Source organism: Pleurodeles waltl, chromosome 8 (genome assembly GCF_031143425.1).
Source record: "Pleurodeles waltl isolate 20211129_DDA chromosome 8, aPleWal1.hap1.20221129, whole genome shotgun sequence".
Taxonomy (NCBI): Eukaryota; Metazoa; Chordata; class Amphibia; order Caudata; family Salamandridae; genus Pleurodeles; species Pleurodeles waltl.
Window position 1 is genome coordinate 1217459483 of NC_090447.1, and position 19915 is coordinate 1217479397.

Consider the following 19915-nt stretch of genomic DNA (forward strand, 5'->3'; position numbering starts at 1 on the left):
CTAATAGCCACACAAGGTGCCTCTGGAGTTGACCCATCATATAAGGGATGCTGCTATTCCGCAGGATGTAGGCGTCATGCACTGAGCCAGGGAACATAGCATTTACCTGGGAGATGTACCGGTCTGCCAAACATACCATCTGTACATTCATGGAATGATAACTCTTCTGGTTCCTGTACACCTGTTCACTCCTGTGGGGGGGGGGGGGACCAGAGCTACATGGGTGCCATCAATAGCACCTATGATGTTGGGGATATGTCCAAGGGCATAGAAGTCACCTTTCACTGTAGCCAAATCCTCCACCTGAGGGAAAACGATGTAGCTCCTTACGTGTTTCAGCAGGACAGACAACACTCTGGACAACACGTTGGAAAACATAGGCTGGGACATCCCTGATGCCCTGGACACTGTTGTTTGAAATGATCCACTTGCAAGGAAATGGAGCACTGATAGCACCTGCACTTCAGGGGGTATTCCTGTGGGATGGCGGATTGGTGAGATCAGGTCTGGCTCCAACTGGGTACACAGTTCCTGGATTGTGGCACGGTCAAACCTGTAGGTGATGATCAAATGTCGCTCCTCCATTGTCAACAGGTCCTCCAGCGGTCGGTACACCGGAGGATTCCGCCATCTCCTCAAATGCCCCAGCTGACGGTGCCTAAGAAGGACAACAGCGACCACAGAGTCAACAAATTTCCAGGTATGTACCCACAGCTACACAGAACGTGACACCAAATACAAAACTCTTCCTGTATGTGTGTTGAGTGTAGGCCTAGGTATGTGTGACGCAGTAGTAAATGAAGCCATGTGGGCCCCTGAAATGGCGGCTGCCTGACCTCTAAACTGGGACAATGGGATGTGAGGTATCTGCGCTGGCGTTGTACACCGTCGCGGTAGGCAGTCGTAGACCGCGGCGCAAAGCTGCATTGGTTAACATTGGACCCTATGGGTCCCAGGAGCCAATGATGAAGTGCGCCGGCGGTGATGAAACGCACCACTGTGGACGTCACCGCCGCGGACGTCACTGCCATTTTCTATCTGTTGAATCACTCGATACCTGATCTTCGACAGGAGAGGACCTACACTGCAAGTGCTGCTGTGACCTCGGTCTGGAAGAGGCAATGGCTGCTGCGTCTGGGGAAAGGGCCCCTGCCTTCACTGCTCAGGAGTTGAAGAAGCTAGTCGACGGGGTCCTCCCCCTGTACACGCTACTCTATGGTCCTCCAGACCAACAGGTAAGTACACAGGGAGCACGTTGTATGGGCTATGCTGGGTGGAGAGGGCTGGATATCAGTAGGAAGGGGGCAGAGTTCAGGGAACATGAAGGACTGTGAATGCATGTATCATATGGCAAGGGTAGGGATGGGGGCCACTCACTTCGACGGGGACTTCTCTTCTTTGCCTGTACATGTCATGTAGGTCAGCGCCCACCAGAAGAAGGACATTTGGCGTGCCATCGCCAAGAACATCCGGACCCTGGGGGTCCACCAGAGACGGGGCACCCACTGCCGGAAAAGATGGGAGGACATTCGCCGCTGGAGCAAGAAGACGGGGGAGCCTCAGCTGGGGATGGCCCCCCAACGTGGGAGGGGTGCCCATCGCACCATGACCCCCTGATGTTCAGGATCCTGGCGGTGGCCTACCCTGAGTTGGATGGGCGCTTGAGGGCATCACATCAGACACAAGGGGGTGAGTACACTCTCATTCTGCGGACTTTGCGTGCAGTGGAGGGGTCTGGGTGGGGGAGGAGGGATGTGGGTTTCCCTAGGCCAGGGCGAGGTACGTAGGGTAGGCCCCTCCGGAATGCAGGCCATGTGGCACTCCACCCCACCTCTGTAGAGTGGCAAGTACAGGTATACATGCCCCTGTGTCATCTATGTGTGCAGATGACCACCATAGCCATGTAGGCCAGATCCCAGGAACTGCATCTGTTGAGGCCAAGAGCACGGCATAGTGCAGGGGTGTGCTGTGTCTGTATTGTCCGCCAACGGTAGCGGTAAGCCATGCACTCAACCTATCTTTCTTCTGTCACCCCCCCTTTTTGTGCTCTCCCTCTTCTTGTGTGCATCAGCATCATCAGGCGGAGATACAGTGGCACCGGAGCACGAGGGAGCTGCATCCCACATGGCCATGGAGGGCCACACCACAGAGTCTGAATACACCAGTGGGACGGAGGGCGAGGGGAGCTTCACGTCGGTCACCGGATCACCAAACAGCGACACAGACTCGTCCACCGATGGGAGCTCCCTTTGTGGTGGCGGCACCATCTGTGCCCCCCCACTTCTACAGGTACAGCCGCCACCTCCCCTACCAGCACCGCCCTCCCAGCAGCCCCTCAGCCTTCGCTCCGTGTCCGCTCACCCAGGAGGGTGGGCATCACCTTCGCCCCAGGCACCTGAGCCCCTGCCCCAGTCACCCCTGCTGCCCTCAGTGAGGAGGCCATTGACCTCCTCAGGTCACTCACTGTTGGGCAGTCTACCATTGTGAATGCCACCCAGGGTGTAGAAAGGGAGTTGCAACACGGTAATGCATTCCTGGAGGGAATTCATTCTGGTCAGGCTGCCCTTCATCGAACCCTGCAATCTCTGGCCTCAGCACTGATGGCAGCCATTGTCCCTGTGTCTAGCCTCCCCCTCCAACTTCCTCCACCCAGACCCAGTCCCCTGTATCCCAGCCTATCCCAAGCACACCATCAGACAAGCATGCACACACCTCAACACACAATAGTAGCTCAGGAAAACATAAGCACCACACAACCCACAGGCACTCAAACAAGCATCACCCACATACAGACACAGCAACATCCACTGCCTCCACTTTGTCCCCCTCCTCGTCGTCTCCCTCCTCCCTCCCAGTGTCGTCTACACTCTCACCTGCATGCACTCCATCTACAGGCACTAGGACTCGCACCAGAACACCCAGCACCACACCCCGCTCACCTGCACTCACCACCCCCACTACCATTTACACGGCCCCTGTGTCCACTCCCAGTGTCTCTGTGACGCCCCCTCCCAAAGTACACAAATGCGGGCACCCACACACCCAACATCCATCCACCTCACGACAGCCTCCTGTACCTGCACCTGCACCCAAATCACCTAAAGTTACACCTCCTACAACCACCTCCTATTCCTCCACTCCCAGACCCCCTCCAGCTACCCATCCCAGTGATCGTCAGAAACTCTCCCTCACCGACGTTGACCTCTTTGCCACCACCCCCACCCCTCCAATTCATAGGTCCCGTAGTAGCACCTCAGCCAAAAAAAGTGCAGGTGTATGGAGTGCACCGGCCACCAGGGCAGCCAGTGTGACACGGAGCCAAAGCACTGCCAGTCCACCCCCTGTAAAGCACCTTAAGTTGGAGAGTGGCCGAAGGGACAGGGTGAAGACTCCTGGCGGCAAAACTGCTCACAAGGGTCCCCGGGGGAGTGCCGAGTCAGCTGTGACTCCTCCAAAGGTGGTGAAGGGCCAGAAGAAGTCTCCAAAGTATGGCAAGAGCAGCACGGCGGAGAAGGGCGCCATCCTCCCCGGCGGCCGGGATGCCACTGACAGCACTGTCGTCACTGGTCCGGAGACCACCGCCAGAGTCGGTGCCCTGGAGGGCAGCAGTATCGTCACTGGTCAGGAGACCACCGCCTGAGTCAGTTCCCTGGAGGGCAGCAGTATCGTCACTGGTCCGGAGACCACCGCCAGAGTCAGTGCCCTGGAGGGCCCCGGCAGCCACAGCCCCGCTGGGCAATGAGGGCGTCATGCCACACACCAATGCACAGGACAGAGACAGCAAAGGCAAGCACCACTGAACAGGTCAGAGACCGCCATGGTGAAGACCACTGAACAGGGCAAGGCACCGCTGAACAGGGCAAGGCACCACTGAACAGGGCAAAGACCGCCATGGCAAAGCACCGCTGAACAGGTCAGAGACCGCCATGGTGAAGATCGCTGAACAGGGCAAGGCACCGCTGAACAGGGCAAAGACCGCCATGGCAAAGCACTGCTGAACAGGTCAGAGACCGCCATGATGAAGACCGCTGAACAGAGCAAGGCACCACTGAACAGGGAAAGGCACTGCTGAACAGGGCAAAGACAGCCATGGCAAAGCACTGCTGAACAGGTCAGAGACCACCATGGTGAAGACCGCTGAACAGGGCAAGGCACCGCTAGACAGGGCAAAGACCGCCATGGCAAAGCACCGCTGAACAGGTCAGAGACCGCCATGGTGAAGACCGCTGAACAGGGCAAGGCACCGCTGAACAGGGCAAAGACCGCCATGGCAAAGCACCGCTGCACAGGTCAGAGACCGCCATGGTGAAGACCGCTGAACAGGACAAGGCAACGCTGAACAGGGCAAAGACCGACATGGCAAAGCACCGCTGAACAGGTCAGAGACCGCCAAATCAAGCATCGTTAGCCCATGTGCAGCTGGGACAGTGACGGAACATGGACCGTCATGGGGAGCCTGATACAATCTGGGCACCAGTCCCCCTCCAGAACCAGTGGAGACTGTTATCCACTTGAGAGACTGTGGCTTTGCACTCCCCAGGATATGGCAGTGGGCAACCCACCCACTGTAGAGACTTGAGAGACTGTGGCTTTGCACTACCCAGGATTGAACAGTGGGCAACCCACCCACTGTAGAGACTTGAGAGACTGTGGCTTAGCACTCCACAGGATGGTATAGTGGGCAACCCACCCACTGTATAGACTTGAGAGACTGTGGCTTTGCACTCCCCAGGATGGTACAGTGGGCAACCCACCCACTGAAGAGACTTGAGAGACTGTGGCTTTGCACTCCCCAGGATTGAACAGTGGGCAACCCACCCACTGTAGAGACTTGAGAGACTGTGGCTTAGCACTCCCCAGGATGGTACAGTGGGCAACCCACCCACTGTAGAGACTTGAGAGACTGTGGCTTTGCACTTCCCAGGATGGTACAGTGGGCAACCCACCCACTGTAGAAACTTGAGAGACTGTGGCTTTGCACTCCCCAGGATGGTACAGTGGGCAACCCACCCACTGTAGAGACTTGAGAGACTGTGGCTTTGCACTCCCCAGGATACATCAATAGGCATGGAGCCCCGTCGTGGATCTGGTGTGGTGCTGTAATCCAGCTGAGGTGCCCCCCTTCCCTTCCCCCTGAGGTGCCTGTTGTATTTCTATCTGATGCCCCTGAAGTGTTCTCTCCGTTTGAGGACAGGTATCTAGTGTGGGCCTCGACCATGCATTTTGGGCCCAGTGGTGCACGGACATTGATATGTGCATACCTGCACTACTAATCGTAATGTATACATTCTGGAATGTGTATATATATCTGTATATATTTGGTTACTGTGGTTTGATACATTACAATGTTTTAACTGATTTCCTTTTGTCTTTGCATTCTTCCGGGGGGGTTGTGGGTTGTTACTGTGCTGTTTGGAAATGCATTGGTGTGTGTGTTGTAGTGGGTGAGGGTCGGGTTGGGGGTGGGGATGTTGCGTGTGTGTCCGCCTGACTTTTGCCTCCCCATCCCCTATGTCGTAGGTGCAGTACTCACCGTTGTCTTCGGCGCCTACGTTGCTGGTGATCGTAGAGGAGCAGAAAGACAAGCGCAGGGAGTATTTGTCGTTCGGGCTCCATGGTGGCCTCCTTCCTTGTGGAGTGTATTAAGGTGAGCGTTTTCCCATTGCAGAAGCTGTTTCCGCCGTGTTTTTATCCACAGTGAATCCGCCCCGGAAAAGGTGGCAAATTGGCGGGTTGTGATACTGTGGGCGGTACATTGTCTCCCGCCTGTCTGTTGGCGGTGACCGCTGTGCTGCTTGTCTGTAACGCCGTGGCGGTCGGAGTGTTAAAGTGGCTGTCTATGTTGGCGGTTTCCGCCACGGTCATAATTCCCTTTTTTTGTCCGCCGGCCTGTTTGCGGTATTACCGCAGCTTTAACACCGTCCGCCAGGGTTGTAATGACCCCCTAAGGGTGTCCAAGATATCCCACCCCAAGACCCTGAAAAGTGGGAGTAAAGTGATACTACTTCCCCAGAAACACACTAAACTCGTGATAGAGGATTCTGCAAAAACCACAACAGACTGCAAAGCACTTAAGATGGATTCCTGGACCTGATGACCTGCAAAGGAAGGAGACCAAGTCCAAGAGTCGCAAAAGTGTCCGGGGGCGCAGGAGCCCACTAAACCCCAGATGAAGGTGCAAAATGGCTGCCTACCGATGGAAGAAGCTGATGATGCCGCAACAACGAAAGGTGCTGGGAACTTCTCATTTGTGCAGAAGCTGATGATGCTGCAACAACGAAAGGTGCTGGGAACTTCTCATTTGTGCAAAAGATGTCCCACGGAGAGCTGGAGAATGCAGAGTTGTTTCTTTGGAGAAAGACCACAAACAAGCCTTGCTAGTTGCAAAGGTCGCAGTTGAAGAAAAAGGGTGCTGGCCGGGCCCAGGAAGGACCAGGATGTTGCCACTTGGGAGAGGAGACAGAGGGGGCCCTCAGCAATATAGAGAGCCCATGTACAAGAAGGTAGCCCCCACAGAAGTACTTGAACATGGGTTCAAGAAAACTGACCACAGGGGTCATCTCAACACTACAAAAGAGGGTCCCACGAAGCCGGTGGTCAACTCAGTGAGTTGAGCAATGCAGTTCAGAGTGCTGAGGACCTGGGCTAGGCTGTGCATAAAGGATTCCTGGCAAAAGTGCACAGAAGCCCTAGCAGCTGCAGTTCACGGGGTGCACAGGATTACTATTTGAAGAGGGGAGTCAAATTTGGACATTTGGACCACTGGACAGTCTGGGTCACTGGGGCCCACCACCTGTGTTCCGGGGCCACTCTCGTCAGGATGAGAGGGGTCCTAGAGTACCGGTGATGCTGACGTTTGGTGCCTGCTGGAGCAGGGGGAAAATTCAGTTGACCCACAGGAGATTTTTTCATGGCTTCCAGTGCAGGATGAAGGCAGGCAGCCACCAAAGCATGCACCACCAGGAAACAGTGGAGAAAGCCGGCAGGATTAGGCGCTACAATGTCACTGGTAGTCTTCTTGCTAATTTGCTGCAGTTTTGCAGGTGTCCTGGAGCAGTCAGCGGTCTGTGGGTTAGCAGCAGCGGTAGCTGCAGAGAAAACCCCAGAGAACTGGTTTGGCAGTACCCGGGGTCTATAGTGGAGCCCCGGGGATGCATGGGATTGGCACCCCAATACTACATTTGGCATGGGGGGACAATTCCATGATCTTAGACATGTTACATGGCCATATTCAGAGTTACCATTGTGAAGCTACATATAGGTATTGACCTATATGTAGTGTACACATGTAATGGTGTCCACGCACTCACAAAGTCTGGGGAAATTGGCCTGAAATATGTGGGGGCACCTTTGCTAGTGCCAGGGTGCCCTCACACTTAGTAACTTTGCACCTAACCTTCACTAATTGAGGGTTAGACATATAGGTGACTTATAAGTTACTTAAGTGCAGTGTAAAGTGGCTGTAAAATAGCGTGGGCGTTATTTCACTCAGGCTGCAGTGGCAGTCTTGTGTAAGATTTGTCTGAGCTCCCTATGGGTGGCAAAATAAATGCTGCAGGTACCCTTGGTACCTTGGTACCATATACTAGGGAGAAGGGTGTTCCAGTGTGCCAATTAGAATTGGTGAAAATGGTCACTAGGATATAGTGACAATTGTAAAGGTGGAGAGAGCATAAGCACTGAGGTTCTGGTTAGCAGAGCCTCAGTGACACAGTTAGTCACTACACAGATACACACATTCAGGCCGCTAACTATGAGCACTGGGGTCCTGGCTAGCAGGATCCCAGTGAAACAGGCAAAAACAAACTTACATACATGTAAAAATGGGGGTAACATGCCAGGCAAGATGGTACTTTCCTACATCGTTCAACTAGGCAGTGGGAGACTCCCTAAAAAGGGAGGGCCTGTAAGAAGCAAAAGTGGGCAGATAGCACCAAACAGCTCCGGCTTTTATTAAGTAAATTAAAGAAAGCCAGAATATGCGCTGTGCGGAGGTTAAACAGTACAGGTGCCCTAAACAATGGCCAGACTCCCCTAAATTACGCTCCAGAGAGTCCTCCCTCCAGCATAGATCCTCAACCTGGGGCTTCCGATCTAGTGTTTCTAGAGAACGTGAGACGGTATCATTGCAACATAGAGCGGTTTAAAGCTACAGAGCATTATGAGGAGTTTAGGTTTGTTAAACTAGACCATATAAAAGGGTATTATAGCTATCCATTAGGCGGTAGAAACACTCATAGAACGATTGTTACACAATGTGGGACCTAACAATTTCTTCCATCTACGTTTTCAGGGGCAAGGTCTCAACAGTCCTCTGTTCACCAGACAGTCGTCTCGAGATGTGTTTGATGCTGTGACGCTTCTAGAAATCCTTTCTAAGCTTTCACAGAATTAATGGCGTACAGGACCTTCAGAATCATCACCCTCATTGTTAGGGGTCGCGAGGGCGGTGTTTCCAGAACCTTAAAGAGCGTCATGTGCAGTAAAATAATCGGCAAGAAATATTGATGGTTGCTTGACTTTAACACCGGAGCTACCAATATGTGTCAGGGGGCGAGCATCGCAGGTTTGTTTGTGGACCGAGCTTCCCCAGACCACGTCATTATGTCTATGGCAGTGGAAGCCCACAAAGCGCTCTAAATACTGCCCAACAGACTGGTTGGTTTTGGGGAATTGGGACTTTTTGAGAACCATTTTGCTGTTACGTTAAAAGTTCTGTAGCACAGCAGTTTTTGGAAGTACTGTGCTACCGATAAGTGTGTGAAAAACAAGACCGTTTATGTGCTCCATCACGAAAACCACTTTTATGTTATCTTGAACCTGAAGGGTTTTCTAGGAGCCAAGTATGTGTGCTATCATTGTGTTCACATATACAACAATCAGGCCAGACACCAGTTTGAAATGCACTGTAAAATGTGTCAGAGTGACGGGTGTGTCAATGACGCTGCTCAGAAGGTGAACTGTTTGACGTGTAAGATGTTTTGTCGGTCACAAGACTGCTTGAACGTAAACATCAGCCTCCCACAGTGCGTCCATAAACCGGACTGTCGGACTTGCGGGCACTACGAGGCAACCAACCACGATTGTAAAGGTATGCAATGTCCCAGGTGTAAAGCGTATTTTATAGCAGGAACAGCACACAAGTGTTACATGCTCGAAGGCTTCCACCAGGAAAAAACTGAATACTATATTCAATATAGAGTGTACATAGGACATGGGTGTGCACCAGCCTAATTACATTTACGCTCATCATCTTACAGCCGATGAAAACTGGGAGTTTTGAAGGGCCGGTCGCGCATGAACAATTTCCTCAAAACGTTCATGCAGCTGAAATACTAGGAATATACCAAGCTGGCTCAAAACTCGAAAGCGTACGACTCGTTCTTTATTCTTCAGGACCTGATTCGTGAAAAGATGGATGTAAAGCTCATCACCCAGGGCTCCAAACTATGCTGCTAAACATTATGCCTTTAGAAATTAGGTTCATAGACACCTTAAATTTTCTGCCCATGAAGTTGAGCAAGTTGCCAAAATCCTTTAGTTTTGAAGGCTGTAAAAGTTATTACCCGCACTTTTTTAACACATCAGCTAATCAGAATTACAGGGGTCCTTTGCCTCCGCCGACAGTTATGGTGTCGAGTACATGATGCCATCTGAAAAAGAGAGTTTTTTACAATGGTACAATGAAAACGTGAAAAACGGTTTCATTTTCAAACAGAATTGAAAGCTTACTGTCAGGGGGATGTAATCATCTTGCGAAAAGCATGCAACCTTTTCAGGGACGTTGTGGTGGAGATGACGAAACGGGTCAGGATTACCAAAACCAAATCCCATAAGAGGAAAGAAATCGTGGAACACCTGGACCCATTTAAGAACATTACTCTGGCTTCCATGTCCATGTCTATTTATCAACACATGTTTATGAAAACTGAAACCATAGCTCTAGTATCGCCTAACATCTATAATGGTAAACAGAAACATCACTCCACACCATCTATTAAGTGGCTCATGTACATCTCTGAAAACGAGAACATCTTCATTCAACAGGCTTTGCAGAGCGGCGAATACCGCTTGGGCCACTACTACCTAGATGGGCATGTGTTAATTAACGGGGTACCAACCGCCTTTCAGTTCAACGGTTGCTTTTGCCACGGGTGTCCATGTTGTTACAAACCCCACAAGCTTAATAGACTGCAGGGCACCACGTTTGAACATTTGCATTGTCGTACTCTGGTGAAGGCGCAGTATATTGAAAACAGCGGCTTTGTTCTGAGAAACCTCTGGAACACGAGTGGTTAGACGACCTAACAAAATATGCGGAACTCATAATTCATTAAGAGCCGGCAGTTACCAGCACCATTGGAACCCCGCGACGCCTTATTCTGCGGTCGTACAAATGCCATACAGCTGTACTGGGTCACTGGTGAGGGTGAGAAAATACACTACTACGACTTCACCAGTCTCTATCCTTTTGTGAACAAGGTGAAGTTGTACCCGGTGAGGCATCATAGGATCATATATAGGAACTTTAAGTCCCTAGACGAGTACTTTGGTCTTGTTAAGTGTCAAATCCACCCTCCGTAGAAGCTTTACTTCCCAGTGCTTCAGTACGAAGTCGATGGCAAGCTAACATTCCCCCTATGTCGAAAATACGCTGAAAGTAAACAGACTAGCAAGTGTAGACATAGTGATGAGCAAAGGCTGCTGGAGGGGCCATGGTGTACCATTGAGGTACAAACGGCCCTCGAGAAAGGGTACCGCCTCGGTAAAATGCTCGAAATTTGGACCTTCCATACACCACAACTCGATTCTTTACTGAGTACATCAACTTGTTTCTCAGAGACAAACAGAAGGCATTGGGGTATCCCGAATGGTGCGTCGATGAACCCTTGAAGCAAAAGTACATCGCTGATTACCATGATCGCAAGGGTATTACGCTGAGAGCAGCGTTCATGAAGGTTAACCCAACCAGATGGCAGTTAGCTAATCTCTGTCTCAATTCCTTATGGGGAAAATTTGCACAACGTACCAACTTGTCAAACACATCCATTGTCACAGATCCAGACGATAAGTACCTGTTTGCCCCATCTTACGACGTGTCCAGTTGCAAATTTATCAATGATGAGACAGCCGTTCTATGCTGGAAATACGCCAAAGAGTACCGCACAATCCGTACCAATATAAACATCTTCATAGCGTGCTTCACAACCTCTCACACTCATCTAGAGCTTTATAGGTTGTTAGATAAGCTTCACAACCGTTGTTTGTACCACAACACTGACTCTGTTATTATTGTGAGTAAAGAGGGTGATGAAGATGCTGCGCTAGGTGATTATCTATGGGATTGACCAGAGAGCTCGAAAAGGATGAGTACTTACTCGAGTACACCTCCTCCGGACCCAAGACCTTTAGTTACAAAACCTCTAACAACAAGGTTTCCATGAAAGTCAAAGGCATCACTTTAAACGTCAGCAATATGGTTAAAATAATGTTTGAAAGTCTGAAGGGTCTGGTGCACGAGTACTACGCATCAAGCAATCGCAAAAACAATAAAGCAATAGTAGTAAATAATCCTAGCATAATCAGGTCCAAAACAAAAGTGGGAAATTACAGCACAGCCGTTGTATAAAACACTGTGAGTAGTGTTTGATAAAAGGGTCCTGACGAGGACTACTAAATACTGCCATACGGTTATTAAAAGACATTAGAGGGGTGAACACCCAACCGCTATGGAGACCAGGCTACAACACCCATTCTCCAGCATTTTAGCAGGTCCCTCAAAAAGCAATAGAAGTTATTTTATAAAGAAACGTTTCGAAAATGCTCATGGTGTTTTATCTCAGACCCCTAACAACATTGTATGGCTTTATTCCTGCTGGCAAGATCTTTACATGGAACTATCCCTAAAGTTCACACACATCAAATTCATAGAAGGCATCCCCAGTAATCACAATGACTTGTTAACTGAACACCTTGTAAACATGGTCATTGTAGACGATCTCATGCGCGAAGGGGGGGACCACATCATCGTAATCTAAGCATCTGCTACACTGTGCAGAACTTGTTTTACAAGGGTAATGTCCTGATATCAACAAGCTAGTTCCGTGTGCTGAAGAAGAAGCGCCACATTATGAAGAAGCTCAGCAATAAAAGGACATCGCTCCTTTCTAAAAAGAAACTGGTCAAGAAGACTAGAGGTTTTATAGGGGCGCTGCTGGGTATAGCTAAACTTCTGATTACAGGTCTCCTGTCGAGGACCAGATGGAGCACGCCCAAAAAATGTACCTTGTGCCACGCCACTAGCTAGAACAGTTGGGACCTTCTATCACCGACGTCTGCGACATACGCAGAACCGAGGTGCAGCGTCTCGATGCTATGATCAAAGCCATTTTGAACCGAACCGATTTAAAACCCCACAACAAAGCAGGGCTTTACTCAGGAGCCCTTCAAAACTTTTTACAGTATTAGAAACAGTGGAATGCTGAAAAAAACAAATTGACTCTGCATACCCCCAACACCGAACAGCCACCAGCAGACCCGGTAGCGCCTCAAGACCCGCAACCACCTCAACACCCAGGACCCCCAGCCCCCACAGACGCCTTTGTTGAAGACCTTTTAAAAAATATGACAGAGGTATAGAGGGGTAGTGCAAATACTGCTTGGTAAAATGACTGCTACTAAAGATCTGACCTCTTGGAACGATCGGGGCAAATTTGTTTACAAGGGACAACTAGTTGCTGGATCACACATGTATGATCTGATCAGAGGTCTCACACACATCAAAACACTATCTACCCAGAACACTCCTAGAGGATGGGAGCAGTTCCCACATGCCTCTGCGGAACTCAACATTCTGTCAGGTGTTAGCCGCGGCGCCTACATTGCCGATCGGGATAATGTAGTCCTTTTGGACTACATATCCCATGACGCCTAGAGGGGAAGAGGTCGCTTAAAAATCAAGCACATACAGGAAGTAATGTGCGTTATTCGTTTCCTAGAACCCAGTCGGATGGACAACGAGGGCTCTTGTTGACGGCGTTTCCGAGGTTGATTTGTTTGCTTAGGAGGTATAATTCCTCCTCCGGTTTTCCTTGAAGCCTGGGACCTTCCCGATATCAGCGGGAGTGTCGAGTTATTTTCCCTGGGGAACCTGACACGAAGGAGAGGTGGTAAGCGGTGAGACGATTTGGTGCCGGAATCCCTCGCCTTTCTTTTTCCCATTATTACAGTTCGACAAGGACACTGGTAACTTCTGAAGCACGGCGGTCTTTTGTTTGAGTTACCAATAAAGCACGAACGATTATCTTTGGGGCCAGAGAACATTATATGTTTGGCTACGACAGAAGGTTAATGTTTATTTTTGCGGGAATTGAACTGCCGGGACGATTTTTCTTTTCAATACGTAAGGAAATAACACAGGGTTATTCCTACAAATTGCGTGACTATGACAGGGGGCTTAGTGGATTAACTGAGTCATAGAAAGGACTACGAGATAGGTTCTTATCGTCGTTAATTTTATTCCCTTTCTTTTCGTTTCTGTTTCCTCATGATTTCGTGACTATCTTGTATAAAAGTGGGTGTTGAGCAACCCATTAGAGATCATCGGTGTTAATTGTTTGCTTGTGGCGTCCGTCTATGATTCAGATGGAGCACAGATAGGCGTTGGACTAGTTCTGCCCTCATGAGTTATGGGCAGGTACGGTCGTTGGTACTTTAGCGAGACATTGCGAGAGTAGACAGGCAATGTGATATTAACACTGTGTATTCCTCTCTTTACAGATATCCCGTCCCTGCTGTTCCTTCCCCTTCCTTCCCTCACCTGATTACTCCAATGCACCGTGGTTTATATAGGTGACTTGGTGGTGTCAGGAGGTGGACCTTTATTTGCATCACACCGAGTCTGAGGAATAACGCACCCACGAATAACGCTCCTCCCGCTCGGTGTGATGTAAAGATGGCGTCTATGGATGATGTATTACAGGCGTTAGTAGTAGTGCAACAAGAGTTGGCTAATTCTAGGGTGGAGGCAGCAGCGTTAAAGGAAAAGGTAGAAAGGCTTACTAGGAATCCCTTCGATGCTTCAGCATCCACCCCACAGGTAACCGTGAATGTCTCCCCTCCTATCCCTTTGGCCAGCCCGGAACGGTATTCAGGGGACCCCAGGAAAGTTCAGGCCTTTCTAACTCAGTTGTCTCTACAATTCTCTTGTAGACCCGGGTCTTTTCCCTCTAACCTTTCCAGGGTAATGTTCGCTATTTCTTATCTCTCGGGAGACGCAGCCAATTGGGCCGTACCATTAGTCAGGAACGATGACCCCTTGTTATCAGACTGGAATGCCTTTCGGACGGCTTTCGAGAGGGTGTTTGATCATAGAACAACCACTTTTAGTGCTGACAGGGAATTACTGGAGTTGAGACAGGGGAGGTCTGATCTGGTCTCTTATCTCACGACCTTTAATAGATTGGTGGCAGAATCAGGGTGGCCAGTGGAGAAGAGAATGTCTCTCTATTATCAAGGTTTACGAGACGACATGAAGGATATACTCGCTCAAATAGACCCGCAGCCTTCCACTTGTACAGATCTTGTGAACCTTACCCTGAGACTGAACCACAGATTAGCAGAAAGAAGGGGAGAGTGTAGAGCGGGGGATAGGCGACCAGGCATTCCAGAAAGGGAAGTGCGATCTGTTTCTACTCCCAATGATATAGGTGGGGAGCCTATGGACGTGGGAGCCGTTAGGGCACCCTTGTCGAAGTCCGAGAAGGAGAGTAGGAGGGTACAGGGGTTGTGCATGTATTGCGGCAGGAAGGGTCATTATGTAAGAGAGTGTCCCCAAAAACCACGTAAGAGATTCTCCTACTCCCCCACTCAAAAGGCAGCGGTTACGGCAGGAAAAACATCGGAGAAAGAGGATTTGCCCGTTATAGAACCCCAACCGGTGTTACGGTTAACTTCCTTAGCCCTTTTTCCACAGGAGGAAAAGGCGTCCCATTTTTTGTTAGCAGTGGAGCTGGTGTCCAAAGAACAAAAGTTTCCAGTATGGGCGATGATAGACTCCGGAGCCACGGGAAATTTCATAGATGCAGGGGTGGTTAGGAGATTGGGACTTCCTAGCATTCCGAGAAAGGACCCCGAAATAGTGTTGGCGGTTGATGGTACACCGCTGAAATCTGGGCCCCTTACAGAACATACTGAGGACGTTGGGTTGATCTTCAATGGGGTATCTCCGGAACATAAAGAAATAATTAGACTGGATATAATAGAGGCTCCTCACTATGAAATTATTTTAGGAATGCCCTGGTTAAGAAAACACAATCCTGTTATAGATTGGCAAACCAAGACGGTTAGTTTTCAGTACTCGAGGTGTGAGAATATCTGCTTCTTGTATGACGAATCCCCCATGTTAGCATTGGCTCAAGGGTTACAGTTGGCCACAGTGATGGAGAAAACAGTGATATTGCCCTCTGTTTATGCCGAGTTCAAGGATGTGTTCGACGAAGGTCAGGCTGAGACATTGCCACCCCATCGTATATATGATTGCAAGATAGATCTGATTCCTGGAGCTCTCCTTCCTTCCTGTAGGGTATATGCTCTATCAGACCCAGAAACCAAGCATTTGAGAAAATACTTGGATCACTTCCTGGAGATCGGGTTCATTAGACCATCTTGTTCTCCGGCAGCCTCTCCACTCTTTTTCATAGCTAAAGCTAATAAAGAGTTGAGAACCTGCATCGATTATCGAATGCTGAACAAGAATACAGTGAGGAATAGATACCCTCTTCCTCTCATTCCTGTGTTATTGGAACAGGTGAAAGAGGCGGTAATCTATACAAGGTTGGACCTGAAGGGAGCTTACCATCTGGTCAGAATCCGCGAAGGGGACGAGTGGAAAACGGCGTTCAAAACCCGTTATGGTCTGTTTGAGTACTTGGTAATGCCGTTCGGGTTGTGTAACGCCCCGGCGGCATTCCAGTATTTTCTGAACGATGTTCTCAAGGAATACGTAGACCGTTTCGTGATCGTTTATATAGATGACATTCTGGTGTATTCCACATCCCTGGAGCGCCACCTTGACCATGTTTCCTTAGTACTCCTAGCATTGCGACAGCATAGTCTTTTTTGCAAACTGAGCAAATGCGAGTTCCATGTCCGGAAGGTTGAGTTCTTGGGGGTGGATTTAAGCCCTGAAGGGTTTTGCATGTCGACAAGAAAAATACAGGCTGTTCAGGAGTGGCCAGTACCCACTAGTGTGAGAGACGTGCAATGCTTCCTTGGGTTTTCCAATTACTATAGAAGATTCATCTTTCATTTTTCTCACATTGTGTCACCTATAACAAGGTTACTAAGAAAGGGGGTGTCTTTTGTTTGGTCAGAGGAAGCAGAGGAGGCCTTTTGCTTTTTGAAACAGGCCTTCTGCTCCGCTCCTATACTTCAACATCCACAGCCGGATGCCCCTTTTATCGTCGAAGCGGATGCCTCGGATATAGCGATTGGGGCCGTGTTATCACAAAGAAACAAAACCACGGGACAGCTTCATCCTGTTGCGTTTTTATCTAGGAAACTATCGGCTGCGGAACTTAACTATACGGTGGCAGAAAAGGAATTGTTAGCCATCAAAAAGGCATTCCAGGAATGGCGACTCTACCTATGGGGAGCTCAACACCCGGTCACGGTATATACTGATCACCGAAATCTGCAGTATATGAAGGAGGCAAGACAACTTACCCAGCGGCAAATGAGGTGGATGCTGTTTTTTTCAGAATACGAGTTTGTGGTGACCTTCCGTCCTGGGGTTGACAATCGCAAGGCAGATTCACTGTCTCGACAAGAGGACGTGAGAACCATCGCTTCAAGACCTGAGGAAGCAATCATCAAACATGAAAGAGTGCTTTGTGCCCTTCATATCTCCCATTTCTTAGAAAAGGTTTCTAAGCATAAGTCTGCTGCTCAATGGAAGAAATGGGCAGAGTTAAGTCAGGACCGTACCCTTAAGCATGGAATACCGTTGCAAGGTAATCGTTTGCATTTGCCAACACGTGAACTCCGAGTGCAAGCCTTTAATTGGTGTCATGATGCGGTAACGGCTGGTCATCCTGGTTACACCAAAACGGCGCAAATAGTTCAACGACATTTCAGGTGGGAAGGTTGGGCTAAAGACGTTGCGGCCTGGGTGGCTCGGTGTGAGATATGTGCACGGGCCAAGGGAGAAAACGCAAAGAGCCAGGGCAGACTGATACCTTTGCCCACTCCGGATAAACCATGGCAAACCATTAGCGTGGACTTTGTGGTAGGATTACCAATGGATCAGGGGTACAACGCTATCATGGTGGTAATCGACAGCCTTACCAAGATGGGTCATTTTCTCCCTTGTAGAAATCTGCCTACAGCCAGTCAAACCGCCCATCTAATTTTGTCTCAAGTGGTGCGGTTACATGGTCTACCGAGAACCATTATTTCGGACAGAGGCCCCCAGTTTGTTGCTAGGTTTTGGCGTATGTGGTGCAAGGTTCTGCGCATTGAATCCGCACTGTCCACCAGTTTCCACCCACAAACAGATGGCCAGACGGAGCGCCTCAATCAAACCCTGAAAAAATATCTGAGGTGCTATGCAAAGGACGCTCAAGAATCCTGGGTTTCGTTGCTATGGCTGGCAGAACTATCATACAACAATGCTTGGCATAGCTCGATACGGGAATCTCCTTTTCGTGCTAACACGGGGTTCCACGCGGAAATGTTGCCCATAAACATACCTAGGGAAGTCACGGATCAACCTACGGTTCATGCCATGATTAAGAATCTCCAATCCGTGCAAAAGAAGATACGACTCAATCTGGAGAAGGCCAAAGAACAGTATAAAAAGTGGGGTGATGAACATCGGCGTGAGGGGCCGGCATATCAGCCAGGCGATAGAGTGTGGCTTTCCACCAAGTATATACGCTTCAAGATGCGTAGCGTCTTTCATCCTCGTTACATTGGTCCCTATGAGGTGTTACGCCAGATAAACCCTGTGGCTTACCGTCTCAACTTACCTGCTTCCTTAAGGATCCATCCGGTATTTCATTGCAGCCTTTTGAAACCGGCTCTTTCAGCGACCCGGCAGGCGGTGCCTCCGGTGGTCAGAGATGGGCAGCTGGAGTACGAGGTGCGCAGAGTGTTGGATTCCAAACGACGGGGGGGTAAGCTGTGGTACTTGGTTTCATGGAAGGGGTACAATGCTGAGGATGATTCATGGGAGCCGGAAAGCAATATCCATGCCCCTAGGGCGGTTCGGCTGTTTCATGCCCGTCATCCCTCTAAACCTGGTCCTAGGAGGCGCTTTGGAGGCGGGCGTACTGTCAGGTGTTAGCCGCGGCACCTACATTGCCGATCGGGATAATGTAGTCCTTTTGGACTACATATCCCATGACGCCTAGAGGGGAAGAGGTCGCTTAAAAATCAAGCACATACAGGAAGTAATGTGCGTTATTCGTTTCCTAGAACCCAGTCGGATGGACAACGAGGGCTCTTGTTGACGGCGTTTCCGAGGTTGATTTGTTTGCTTAGGAGGTATAATTCCTCCTCCGGTTTTCCTTGAAGCCTGGGACCTTCCCGATATCAGCGGGAGTGTCGAGTTATTTTCCCTGGGGAACCTGACACGAAGGAGAGGTGGTAAGCGGTGAGACGATTTGGTGCCGGAATCCCTCGCCTTTCTTTTTCCCATTATTACAGTTCGACAAGGACACTGGTAACTTCTGAAGCACGGCGGTCTTTTGTTTGAGTTACCAATAAAGCACGAACGATTATCTTTGGGGCCAGAGAACATTATATGTTTGGCTACGACAGAAGGTTAATGTTTATTTTTGCGGGAATTGAACTGCCGGGACGATTTTTCTTTTCAATACGTAAGGAAATAACACAGGGTTATTCCTACAAATTGCGTGACTATGACAGGGGGCTTAGTGGATTAACTGAGTCATAGAAAGGACTACGAGATAGGTTCTTATCGTCGTTAATTTTATTCCCTTTCTTTTCGTTTCTGTTTCCTCATGATTTCGTGACTATCTTGTATAAAAGTGGGTGTTGAGCAACCCATTAGAGATCATCGGTGTTAATTGTTGGCTTGTGGCGTCCGTCTATGATTCAGATGGAGCACAGATAGGTGTTGGACTAGTTCTGCCCTCATGAGTTATGGGCAGGTACGGTCGTTGGTACTTTAGCGAGACATTGCGAGAGTAGACAGGCAATGTGATATTAACACTGTGTATTCCTCTCTTTACAGATATCCCGTCCCTGCTGTTCCTTCCCCTTCCTTCCCTCACCTGATTACTCCAATGCACCGTGGTTTATATAGGTGACTTGGTGGTGTCAGGAGGTGGACCTTTATTTGCATCACACCGAGTCTGAGGAGCATCTACAACGTGACACATTCTTTCCACAATTGTCGGTGATGCCAACCACCGGCGAAGACTTGAAAGTTTGAAAGATCCAACACCTGGTGTTTTTACCATGAGTCCCACCTTGGCGACCTCACCTTTATTTCCTCAGCTAACACCGACTACGAGCAGCGACGCTCTACTTCTGTCACCTAAAAAGAGACCGTTCACAATTAAAACTTGGCTACTGCTCTAATGCTATCATGACATTTGAACAGTTATACAATTTTGTTAAAAGCTTTGCGTCTTGAAAGATTTTTGCTTCATTTATTTCTTTACCCTTCTAAATGTTTGTGTTGAAAACTGTTTGTAATAAATGTTTTTCACTTTTCAACAGTCGTCAGTCATCTTATTTTTTTTAACATGGTTTTAAAATGTATGGTAGGTGAATAAAAAACTGCATAGTCTGAATTCATGTTTAAAGTGTTTTTGTTTTAAACATTCATCAGTACAAATAGATGCGTTACAAGGCCTTACACTTTTGACAAACACAGGCCCGTATT